The following is a 13372-nucleotide window of genomic DNA, read 5'->3' as shown; positions in this document are numbered from 1 at the left end:
ACTCTGTGCCATTCCTTGACAAGGTTTCTACTCTGTAATAATTTTTACTTCCAAGTAGAATACATGTTCTGATGTCTTATCTGCCTCTGGATCAAGTACTTCTCCTAACCTAATGCCCGGCGTGTGCTAAGTGCTGAGTGTTTATTTGGCTTGGAGAAGCCGTGCTTGTCCATACTTGCTCCTCTCTGCGATGAGCTGACAGGCTGGGGTACGGGCCCCTTCCCTACGCGCAGCTCTGGAGATAGCTGCCTTTCCACATGCACTTCTCTCAGCCAACTTGAGACAGAGGGGCCAACACATTCATTTTCATTAGAAGGGAGGGCAGTGCAAATTGCTTCCTTCCACAAATATCTATTATGACTGTCAAAATCTTTAAAGCTACCCGTGAAAGATTTGAGGATAAGTAATGACATGTGTATATATATAGTTTCAAATATTCTGAGTATGACTTGTGAAACACAAGTTCTTCTGATAAATCCTTTTGATCTTTCCTGTCTCTGCTGAAAATTCTAAGTTGCGTCATGTCCGAGTCTGTGCTGATAGTAATATTAGACTTTTTTTTTTTTTTTTTTAATTTGAATCAAATCTTTATGCTGTTTTCAATTTTATCAGTATGAACAGTTTTGGGAGGGGATGTAAATGTGCAGACTTCAGAGTCATGAAGACCTATGATTAGATCTCATCTTCACCACCTTCTGGCTCTGTCGCTTAGCAAAATACCTAACCTTTCTGTCCCTTATATTTCTCTTTGATTAAATGAGAGGAGGTAATAATTATTGTACATATGTATAGCTACTTACACAATAAAATTAATCAATGAATCTGAGTCATTTTTTCTTGTAGATTTTTTATTTTATTTTTATATTTAGAAAACTAACTTGAAGTTCATGATTAAAAGATCTTTCATAAAAACTATTTAAATTTTTGTTTTCACTACAAATCAAAGCTTCATTCCAAACACATAATTTATTAATCAATAAGAACCATGAGTTGAAGCAGAGGAACTACAAGGTAGATTTATGTCCTAAGTTTTATGATAGTCTCATGGGATAGAGTTGTTAAATTATTTTATTTTAGAAAGTTGTGATTTTTTTTCTTTGTTTTGTTTTACTTCTTGAAGGATTGAATGTATTAAGACTTGGATTTTGGTCAATCAAGAGTGAAAGAGAGAGAGAGAGAGAAAAGGGATGGAGGGATGGAAGGACGGAGGGAGGGAGAGAAGGAGGGAGGGGAGAAAAAGAAAGGGAAGGAGTTGGAGAGGAACAGAAAAGAGAAAAATTTCAGAAACCAATTGTGTTAAGGAGAACCTGACAAGCAGTCAGGTGAAATCTCTCTAGAGAGAAGACAAATGAGCACAACTTGACTTTCATGTCACCCTTAATCTATTTAGGGAAGAGAGACTCAGGAAATGAAGTTCTTCTCAGCAATAGTTTAAGTCAAGAACTAAATTCATTTACTTGAATTTCAAGTTATAAGACTTGTTTATGCTCTGCAGAAACCACAGTTTCACACTCCTAGATTCTAGTTCAGTGTTGACAGAACAACTGTTTCCTTTCAAAGTCAGACCAGCTACTCACCACCGTCCTGCATCCAAGATATCTTTCTTGTATGAGATTATTTTCTATTCATTAAATGAATTAGAGAACCAAGAAGAGAATATTTTTTAAATGATGGGCATGGTTACTAGGGGGTCCTAAAGTAAAAGTTGTCATTACTGCCCGGCCAATGTGGCTCAGCAGTTGAGCTTCAACCTTGCACCAGGAGGTCCCGGTTGGATTGCTGCTCAGGGCAGATGCCCAGGTTTCGGGCTCGATCCCCAGTAGGGGGCGTGCAAGAGGCAGCCAATCGATGACTCTCCCATCATCGATGTTTGTATCTCTCTCTCCCCATCCCTTCCTCTCTCTGAAATCAATAAAGATATATTTTAAAAAAATAAAATGACTGTATCAAAGACTCAATTAAGGAAAATCACTTAAACCCTTATTTTTCTTTGTTATAATCTGATTTCATCTCATTGTATTATATAAATCTATATGAATTGTCTAAACTTTTTGTGGAGTAAGGTAGCATAGAAATAAACAAAAATCAAGGTAGGTTTGGACTTCAGGTTATTCCTCAAAAATGTATTTACTCTGTAATGAGCCTGAGGTATAACACCAAACAAGTATTTAACTAAATATAATATGATGTGATATAATATAATATAATAGTATAGTTATATAATATATAGTTAAAATGCTTGTTTGTGGTATATTTCAAATTCATTGAAGAATACATATAAAAATGTATATTTATATATAATAATACATGATAATATATCTTATATAATATATAATATATATTATTCTTATATGTAAGAAAGAATATATATATATATATATAAAATATTATGTCTAATGGCTTACAGAAACTAGTTTGATTTTTTCCAACTATAATAATGTGCCCTTGTTCTCTGCCACCCTCTTCCTTCCATGACCCATTATCTGTATTTTTTTTCCTGTTCTCACTGGGTGACCTCTAGAGTGGCATCACTCAGGTCCCCTTGCCGGCTGGCTTCCAGGTGGAGTCAGCCAGTGGCAGGCAGAGACAGAAGCCCGGAGGGTGGGAGGAGATGAAGACGAAGTGTTTAGAAGCCTGTGTCTGTCCCCATGCCCCCTTCCTGCCTCTCCACTGGCGTGAGCGTGACTGTCCCGCCATGGCCTTGGATCCCACAGACGACCTTTCTTCCACGCCTCCAGCTTCCTTCTTGCTTTAGCAACACCCTGCCCTCCTCCCCTCCCCAGACTTAGGGCAGCAATGGCTTCCCGCTGCTGCTGCCCAAAGGCTTTACCTTTTTGGCTTCTTGAACCCGGCCCCACTACTATAATTGGTTTCTTCCTTGACCTCTCTTGAGTTAAAACCTTTGAATGTGCTACCTCTTTCCTGCCAGGAACCAGACTAAATGAAAAAATTACCTGTCCGTGTTTTGGTACAATAGGGCAATAGTAAAACTACTATTAGCCACATAGTTAGCTGGTAGATATTTATTGAAAACATAATATATGCAAGGCACTGTGCTCTTGGTTATAATAGCTATAATGTTGCATAAGACATAATCTTTCTCCTCAAAGGAACATTTAAATAAAGGGAAAAAATATCTCAAGTTACTGTCTATATCCTAATGTTAAAAGGGACAATTCCTGCTGTTTCCTTTTTGGCTGAGGTCCCAACAGTCTGAGAACAAAGGATGTTAATACCCTTTCACAATAAAAAGATTTGTTTGATGATTCTTGCATAACTTCCTCAGAGATGACCCACAGTATATCAGACAACACTTAGTCATCACTCACCTTGAAAGCACATATGGATGGGGGAGGGAGGGAATGTCAAGAGAACCATATTGGTACCAATTCTTGTATCTCCTCAGATTTGAGAAATTCAGGAATCTGACTCATGTCTGAAAAGCAGGCTGAATGTAAAAGGCTGGATCTTTGTTGGAATATTAAAAAGAATGTATCACATTCTTACCAATGACGAAGTGTAAGTTTATTTCCTGAAGTCTAAGGTAGACTCTGATGAAGGAACATGGCCCTGTATAGCCTTGAAACACTAATGCAAACTGTCAAGAAAAAGTGGACTTGGGGAACCAGGGATTGGGTGGGAGGTGTGAGGAGCAAGGGATCTGGGAACTGCCAAGAGTTCCCAGTGGGAGGCTCTTCAGGAACTCATCAGCATTTGGAGGGCTGCTCCCTGCCAGGTTGCATAATCAGCAATCAAGGGATACCTTTTTACCCTTCACCTCTATTTTCTCTTCCCGTTTCTCCCCCAAAGGAACCCAGAGACCACATAGTGAATGGAGGAGGGAGAGTGGAAGACCAAGGTGGTAGAATGAATACGATTTCTCAGACTGAGCGGTGGGAGAAAAAATAGTTTGAATTAAATGAGAGATTTAACATTTGTCATATTGAACTGTAATTTTTACAATAAGTAGAATATAAAATAATTAGTTCACATTTGAAGATGATGAGGAAGGATTTGGGTCAATCCAAAATATTTCAAGGAGATTCAGTGGAGCATGGAGGAATGCAAGTGATAAGACAGAATAAAGCTGTTTTTTGATTGGCTTCTACCTAATCCAATTCATTTAGTAATAAATTGGTAAACACTTTAACTGAAAGAAGAATAAATGTGATCAAAGAAAACCTCATATTTACAATTTGGCTTGAATAAGAAAGACTAAATCTACTCAAGCAACAGATATAACTAATTAAATTGACCACTTCCTCCTATCCTATTGGTGAAAACTATACACAAGATGAAAATTTTATTTAGTTTGGCTGAGAGAATTTTTCACCAAATTACTCAAGGAATTCCAAGACTCTATTTAAATTTGTTGCAAAATTTATAGCACATTTTTTAAAGCATTGCTTCAAACTCTCTACTTTTGCATTTTCTTGTATGCCAACTCTCTTGTATGTGTTTCATTCTTCTGCATCCAAGATCCAGGATATTCAGACATTAAACATACAACTTAGCTTTTGTTAGTAGTAGTAGTAACAGTAGAAATAATAATGGAAGTAGTAGTAGCAACAGTGATAATAATAACACAGTGTTAACTACTTACAATACACAAGACAAAGTACTAGGTGCTTTGCATGAAACACCTTCTAAAGTTTTAATTAGGAGACACTAGATAATATTGCTTCAATTTCCATATGTGCTTAAAAATACCATCAGATCTAAGTAAAAGAAAAACAAAAACAAAACACAGGTTGAAACTATGGAAGGTCATTAGTTTATCGCCAAAGCAGATTTCAATGAGACTGCATTTAATGGATTTTTCCTTTCCTAGAAGCTAGCAGAGTAACCGATAAGGAGTAGATCATTCAATAGGTATTTGTTAAATAAATTAATATTGAATAAATGTTGAAGGAATGTCTAGGAGACTGAATTTTCTGTATTTTTATGATATATTGAAGTCATAAAGTATAAAATAGAATCCAAACTTAAAATTATGCATATCTCAAGTAAATATAAATTCATATCCAACTATTTCATTACATTCATTTTAGCATTATTTATTCACTGCTGACAGTAATCAACATTCAGCTCAGCAATAAGGATATTAAAATCTTGACAATGATGATGCCCTAATTGAGGTTAATTTGGGATCAATTAAAATCTGATTGAATTTTTAACCCTGTGAGAGGGATATTAACATTTAACACAATTTTTTTTCTCTCAACTAAAAACATAAGGCGACCTAATAATAAATACTTAATCTAAATGAATGAAAACTGTGATTCTAAAACACAGTGGTTTGTACAATAGTTATTAAGCAATTGCAATAGAGGCTGTCATTTTGCACCATTCCAGAAGCACAGATTGAGGTATTTGGCTGTCTGTCCATTCCATACATAAAGTAAACGCACATCATCAAGTTCAAAATTCAGCTCCAATTGTCACCTCCTCCATGGAGCCTTCCCTAACCTTCACAGACCAACTTGGGGCTGGCATCTTGTTCTCAATGGCTATAAAAATGAATACAAAAAAGACTGTGATGGTATTTGGGCTAATGAGTCAGATATAGTTTGTTATGGAGAAGAGAGCAGATATGTGAGGAATTGGTCAGAGTTTGAGTTGTATTTAGAAGAATATGTAAGACAAGCAGATCTGCAGAATGGGGGTCACTTCTTACTCATCTCAATGCTGATTTTACCTTCCCCAGTATTTGACGGTGGTGTAAATAAGAGGAAAGTTTTACATGTGCACATCTATGCATTTATTTAATTAACCAGAATGCCTAAAAGTGGGCAACAATTGCTAACAAAGGTAATATTGGGAAATAGAAGGCAGCTCAAGAAAAGAGTGATCCTCAAATCTCAAAACAAACTAAGCATTAGACTGGGTGTAAGAAGGGCTGAAAATAAGGAAATAATCTTGTGCATCTCACTAGAACCTTTCTGATGGGGGTAATAAAAGCAACTGTCCAATTGTACTTTAGAAATAGCAGTGATTTTTGTGGGAAACCTTTTAAAATAATTTTACACTTATGATGCACAACTATTTTTATAATAATGTGCCATCTCTGTTTTACAAAGAGAGAAGCTGAGGAAAAAAACAGTATCATAAGCTGGCAGTGAACTCAAATAAGAGTTATTACAAATATTCCAATTTTTGCAATTATTCCAATTTTCAATGGCTTATCACATAATTCAGTCCTATGTAAAAAGCTGTGACTGACTTTGAACCCCCCCAAGTATTTGCACTGAAGCTCAGACAGTTGATATAAGTTACTTTCTTTTTGTTCTTATTTGTTCTAAAAACTTTTAAAATTAATTAATTAATTAATTTTATACAGGATACTTTCTAATCTCATAGTTTGTTCCCCCCATATTTGGGATAATACCTTACCAATTGGGGAGATAATTTACAACACTATATGAAAAGCTCTTGGCTACAGTGCCAGGTAGCTGGCCGACCTCAACAAATTACAGCAATAGTTGCTGTGGCTACCTTGATTTGCAATGAAAAACAATCACATTTCTTTGTCACATTTGGTTCAACAGAATGGTCTGGACAAATAGTGCCTCAGGGACTCCCCCTTAGATAAGATCTGAATTCCACTGTTCCCTAGGCTCCAATTTTGATGGAGACGAGCCTTTGGGTTTCCTCAGAGGGAGAGTTGTAGCTATTACACTGATCCTAATAAATAATAAAGTGTGGCTAATACAAAAGTAATTTATATTCATGGATTAGCTGGGTACATAGGTTTAATAATATTGACATTACAGTAGCATGCTTAATAACACATTGTCACAGTATCATCTGTTAAGTATTTCTTACCAATGAATTTCATATTCTGGCTAATAATTTATAAAAGGCAATGTAGCTGTATGTATTAATTCTTTAGTAAATGTATCACATTCTTGAATGGCACATGACTTAATTCATGAGATCTTGGGTTGTAATTATGTGAATAGGAACGCAGCCTCATCCGAATGAGAAGATTGCACATTTGTAGCCCTATTACAGTTGGGAGATTAAATGTAAAAGGAGTGACAACTGCTAAGATCTTTTATAGAAAACATTTGACTAAATGCAGTCAAACCGTCCTGTGCCACCCTTGCCACTCCTCTGACACGTATAGCAAGATGGCTGAGATGGAATGAAGCTATGATCCTTTCTCTCAGTTACCCAGATTATATTTAGCTATATGCTGCAACTTGTCTAATGCAAAATAAAATTGTTGGAGCTCAACTCCTCACATTTTTGTCTATCAAAGTTATAGGAATGCCTTATGTTTCATTGACTTATTCAATAAGCATTTATTGATCACCTGCTTTCTTTCATGTGACAGTGTATTAAGCCCTGTAGATGCAAGATGAAGAGAGATATCCTGTCTACAGAGCATCTTAATTAAGATGGAGATTATATCACAAATTAGAGATTGAAGAGAAATGTCATAAGCAAGATGTAACAATAGCTATCAAAATTTCCAGATACAAAATGCTGCATCTACACATGATTCTTAAAAGTTTGTCAAACAAGTTGCTTGCCTTCTAAGAAATCTTATTGTCAGTGCATATGATGAAGTACAAGATTACATAAGGGTGTTTAAAATAATTGATGTTAGATGGGTGGATAGGTATGATTCCCAGGTCTTCCTTATTACTCATCCTAGAAATCTTGCTAAGACCCACAAGAAATCTTTCTTCTTGCCATGAGTATTCCCACTTTAAATTATTTCCTGTACTACTTGTGGTTTTGCATAATTTATACAAATGATCTGTGATAAAACTGATGACATGAAACTATCAATTTATACTTCTATTGGGATAGTCCATCTTATTGAAATCATCAATAGAAAGATAAACAAAAATTTGTTCCTTTTATATTTTTGTATATGATGAGATCTTCATTGCTCTCCAGGTAGTGTGAATTACATGAGTTAGATAGAAAGATTCTCTTATTTATCTTATTTATCTCACTTTTAAATCTCTCCTCTCAGACAGCTGTTGTTCTTCTGATACTTCAATCTCAATTATTAAAAAATAATAATAAGGCACTCTTAAAATTCATGTTGTCATTTAAGGGACCAAAAGTAGTCCATACAATCTTGAAATAAAAAGAAGAGTTGAGGACTCAAACTCCCCAATTTTAAAATGTACTACAAAGCTATAGGAATCAAGACAGTGTGGTACTAGCATAAGGACACGCATACATCAATGGAATAGAATTGATAGTCTATATATAAACCTTTACAGTATACTGTCAATTAATTTTTGACAAGGGTACCAAGGCAATTAAATGGAAAAGAATAGTCTTATGAACAAAAGGTACTAGGAGAATTGTTTATCCACATGTAAAAGAATAAAAGTTGGACCACGTACCTCACACCCTATAGAAAAATTAACTCAAAATGGATTAAATACCCATGTGTAAGATTTACAAAAAACTTTTAGAAGAAAACATTGAGGTAAATATTCATGACCTTGAATTAGGCAATGATTTCTTATATAAGACATCAGAAGCATAGAAACAAAAATAAAATATAAATAAACTGAACATCTTCCAAATTTAACAATTTGAGCTTCAAAGGACATTATCATGAAAGTAATGAGATAACCCACAGAAAGAAAAAAAGTATTTGAAAATTTTGTATCTAATACCTTGTATCCAGAACATTTAAGGAACTATTGCAACTCAATCATTAAAAGATAAATATCACAAAGTTTACATTAACAAAAGATCTACATAGACATTTCTCCAAAAAAGATATACAAATGGCCAATGCTTAATGAAAAGGTGTACATCATTATCCATCAAGAAAATGCAAGTCAAAACCATCATAAGATACCATTTCACACTCAATAAGGTGACTATAATAAAAAAGACAGATAATAGCAGGTGTTGGTGAAGGTGTGGTAAAGTCAATCTCTCATACACTACTGGTTGCAAGGTAAAATGGTGCAGCCACTTTGGGAAGCAAATGGCAATTCCTTAAAAGGTTAAGCATAGAGTTACCATATGATCTAGTAATTACACTTCTACATATATACTCAAGAGAAATGAAAATACATATCTACCCAAAAATGTGTATGAATTTTCATAGCAACAATATTCATTACTACCAAAAATTGGAAACAATCCAAAGTCCATTAACTGATGAGTGGCTTCTCTCATTCAGCATGATGTTTTTAATGTTTATCCATGTTATAGTATATATCAATACTTTATTTCTTGGTACTGCTGAATAATATTACGTTGTCTGGCGATCAGGAGGGAGCAGCCATGGGCATGCACAAGGCTAACAAGGAGAAAGCAGAGCACTGGAACCCAGTGAAGAAACACTTTTGAGGATGAGGGAATGACCAACTCTGTTAAATGATGCTAAGAGGTTGAACAAGATTAGGATTGAAAATTTACCATTGGATCTTTTAATAAATTGACCTTGACAGAATTTTTCGAGCAAATAGTTGGGCAGAGCTCAAGAGAGAAGAGGGAAGGTAGAGAAAGTGAAGACAAGTATTGCCCAGCCTTCTAAGGATTTTTATGTAAAGAAGAGTAGAGAAGTGCTGCAGGAGCTGGGGAGAATATGAGGCTCTGGTTTTGTACTTTTTGTAAGATGAATGACACTATGGTATATGGCAATTAAGGGAAAAATCTAATGCAGTTGGATAAGGTGGTCCAGGAGAGAGATGGGTAAGCTGATGTGTAATGTGTTGGGAGGTTATAGAAGTCCTCTCTAATTGCTTCTTTTTGTTGTTGCTCCCTCCCCATAGGATTTTTGAAGACCATTTTAGAGCAGGTTTAGGTTCACAGCAACACTGAGTGGCAAGTACAGAGATATTGCTCACCCCCTGCTCCCACACATGCGTAGCCTCCCCCATTATCCACATCTACAACTGATGACCCTGCAATTGACCTGCTTCTGTTTTTATGCACAAAATATGAAACTGGCTTCCGAGCTGTGAAAGGGGAAACAAGGCATAGTGGAAGTTTTTGGTGTGAAATAGCCTCTGGGACAATGAGAGAGTGAACTGATTGGACAGTGGCTAAGAAAACTTAATAGACTTGACAGTCATGATCAAGGGCCCATTTGCAGTGTGTGGCCATAAATTCAGTTAGAGGCCAGACGTTAGAGTCTCTTGATTGTGATCACCATTTTCCATTCCTTGAATATAAACTCACAGTAGGAGAGATGGAGCTTAACAGAAATGGGCTTTTATCAGTTATATACCAGAGGGGGGGAGAAACAATAGAGTAGTGGTTTGATAAGGGTCTAGGATAATGGTGGGCCCTGCAACCTGAATTTAGTTGGAAGGGGTGTGATGACAAAAGAGAAATGATATACAGAGAGAAGGCAGTCAGGTTAATGGACTAGAGATATTGGGTTAGTAAAGAATTAAGGAATTAAAGGATGTCAGATGGAATTATAGTTGGTAACAGTCACAGAGTACAATGATTTAAACTGAGAGGCTGGACATCGTGTAGTTACTGGTGTTGGCGTGGATGGGGCTGAAACCGTGGGAGTGGGTGGCTGAGGTTAATGGACAACTAGGTCAGTGAAGGGAAGTCAGTAACTGGGTCTAGAACTCTTCCACCGGATCAGCCATGGCGATATGGAAATCATATAGGCGGGACATATAATGATTTCAAAATGGCCAGTGAAAGGAAAACCAGCCACTGCTTGAGAAAATGGAAGGAGAGGCATCATTGTTAGAACCAGAAGATTTCAGTTGGAACAACAAGGTGAAGGAAATATTCAGAGAAAAGACTGAGGCTATAGGGACTTTTTTTTTATCTATGGAAGAACATATGCCTGTCATGGGAAAATGTTTGGGATGCCTGAGAGAGGTGTGAGATGAGGTCAGGACAGCCTATACAGAGCTTGTAAAGAAGCGTAGTTGGCATGGCTAGCTCAAGTTTACAAGCTGTGTTTACAATCACAGATGTGGCTGGCCCTCCACACTTCATCCGATAGTTTGGAAACCTTAAGACAACATGAGTACATGAAGCATCGTTTGTCATCAAAAAGGAAAGATTTGAAAATTTAACCATTTCGTCTAATTTGTGTTTGTGCTGCAAATAAATCAGAACACTTGATCATGTTATTCTGTGAGATGCTGGATTCATTAGCATTCTTTCCATTTCCTTTGAGTATAGCCAAGAGACTTCTCCCCCCCGCCCGGAATACATAAGGGCTGAGTATCTGTTTGCCAATGGACCACTGGATGGGATAAAGACAGCTCATTCTTTATTCCACTTCGATCTCTGGCCTGTGTGATGGTACTGTCAACAAGGGGGTGACACGGTGCCAAGTATCGTTGTGATTTTTATGACCTGGACATCTGTCTAGTATGTACTAGACGAGGACCACAAGTTCTGTCACAGAGGCCATGGAAAAACTGCCAGATGGTAATGAATTTTAGCCACTGCTGACTTCAGCTGGATACAAACAAATGACCTAAGGGGACTGGATTCCATATCTCACTTCTAATCCTTTCAAGCTAACCACTCCTTCCAAGATATAATTATAAATGCAACATTAATGCAGAAACAAACTTGAAGCCAGAGAGTAACATTAAGGGAAATAATTTGGATAATACAGCAAAAAATTAAACACATTTTTAAAGAGATACGGAACCAAATAATTTATATTTGTTTTGCAAACATTTATACTTCTTCCCCTCGTCTGAAAGGGTCAGAAACAAGGATAATGAAAATTTGCCACATTTGTTTTCCTGTTTTATTAACTCCAAATAGAAAAGGTTATTATAATTATTGTCTCACAACATTCGCAGAATAATGTATAGTAAAATGGCACACTTTTACCAGTATTAAACCCAAAGGATAGAGTGTTCTGTTCTGACAAATTTAGTTTTCTAATAAGCAAATTATTTTTATTTAATTTTGTTTTCATTTTTGCTTTAGTTTGAAGTCTTGCTAACTTTTTCATATGTATAAGCAATTACCTCAATAATAGAGTAAATGGAAATAACTATTGAATTTTTTACAGGGTCTTATGATCATAAGAATGAATCTTAATTTGGATGGTAGAAGAGACTAGACTGGGCTTGTACTTACCATGAGCTTGTTTTGTTCACTGTAATATGTGATTGGATTCCTGTATTTATTTTTCTCTCTTTCATCCAAAAATGAGAAGAGAAAAATACTAGCTCACTAAGGCCATGAGTAGTTTGTGTCTGACTAATTAGTTTAGTTGGTGAATTGAGTGTTATAGTAATGGTAACTTTTTGATCTCTAAACTCACTTTCTGTATGTACATTCACACGGTAATTGCGTGGGATCTCAATATAACTGTGCAGAAAGGATGTGGTAGACAAAGTATTGAAAAACAGTTTGGGGGCACTTTCCTTTGAATATACTGTCCAAAAATGAGGGCCCCATGCCCTTTTGTCCACACACCTAGTGGAGCCATATGGAAAATCTCTTTCCTGACAAATTATGGAGAACTGTCGCAAGCAGTCCTTTCTCAGTGTTCAGCTATTAGAGATTTGATGGAGGCTCGGTCTGAAACTTTAGTTTAAAGGCTCCATATTTTTAGGGCTAATATAGAGAAGTAAAATTAAAAATGATATCAAGTTTAAAGTAAATGGAATCTAATCTACACAGCTTAGAGGAAAACAGTGGCAGGATTACCTGGATGTATGGTGCGTTCTTTGAATCTTGATACACCATGTCTTATTAGGAGAAACCCCACCTTATCTTTCCTACTGGATTATAAATGCCGAGAAGGAAAGAACCATGTCTTGTCTATCTTGGTATTTCCCACAGTCCTTCTAATCAACAGATGCTCAGTAATATGTGTTAAATGAATCTCTAAGAGAAGTTATCTCCAGAAGCAGTGAAATTACAACCAGAATTTTTTAAAAAACTAATGGAAAAGGAATTTGGGAAATCAACCGATCTATGAAAAATCATGAGGTATTAATTGGAAATTGCTTGGGAATAGTCCTAGGAAAAGCCAAAAAATAAAAACAAAAAGGATAGTCCCTTCAACCTGAAGAGCTAATAATCTGGGATGGTAAATAAAGATTATGTAAAAGAAACTAAGATAAACGCCAACAGCTATGTAAGAGAATGCAAGGTGGAGCGGCATGGACTAAAATGCTATAGATAACGGCCATCAAAAATCATTAAGGATTCCAGAAAGATTTCTTTTAACGTAAGCATATCTATTGATATATGCCGTATTAAAAGTTAAAACAATTTTAATTCATTAATTCATTTAAAAATAACAGTAAAAATCATTATATGTCAATAGTGATATTTTATTTTGCAGAAAAATATATTTGTCAAAACAAAAAATAAGGAAGAAGAATCACAGTTAGACATTTTTAGTTATTTATTTTTCATATGAAAACAA

Source organism: Miniopterus schreibersii (assembly GCF_964146895.1).
Source record: "Miniopterus schreibersii genome assembly, chromosome: 2".
NCBI lineage: Eukaryota > Metazoa > Chordata > Mammalia > Chiroptera > Miniopteridae > Miniopterus > Miniopterus schreibersii.
This window is presented reverse-complemented; position numbering follows the sequence as displayed.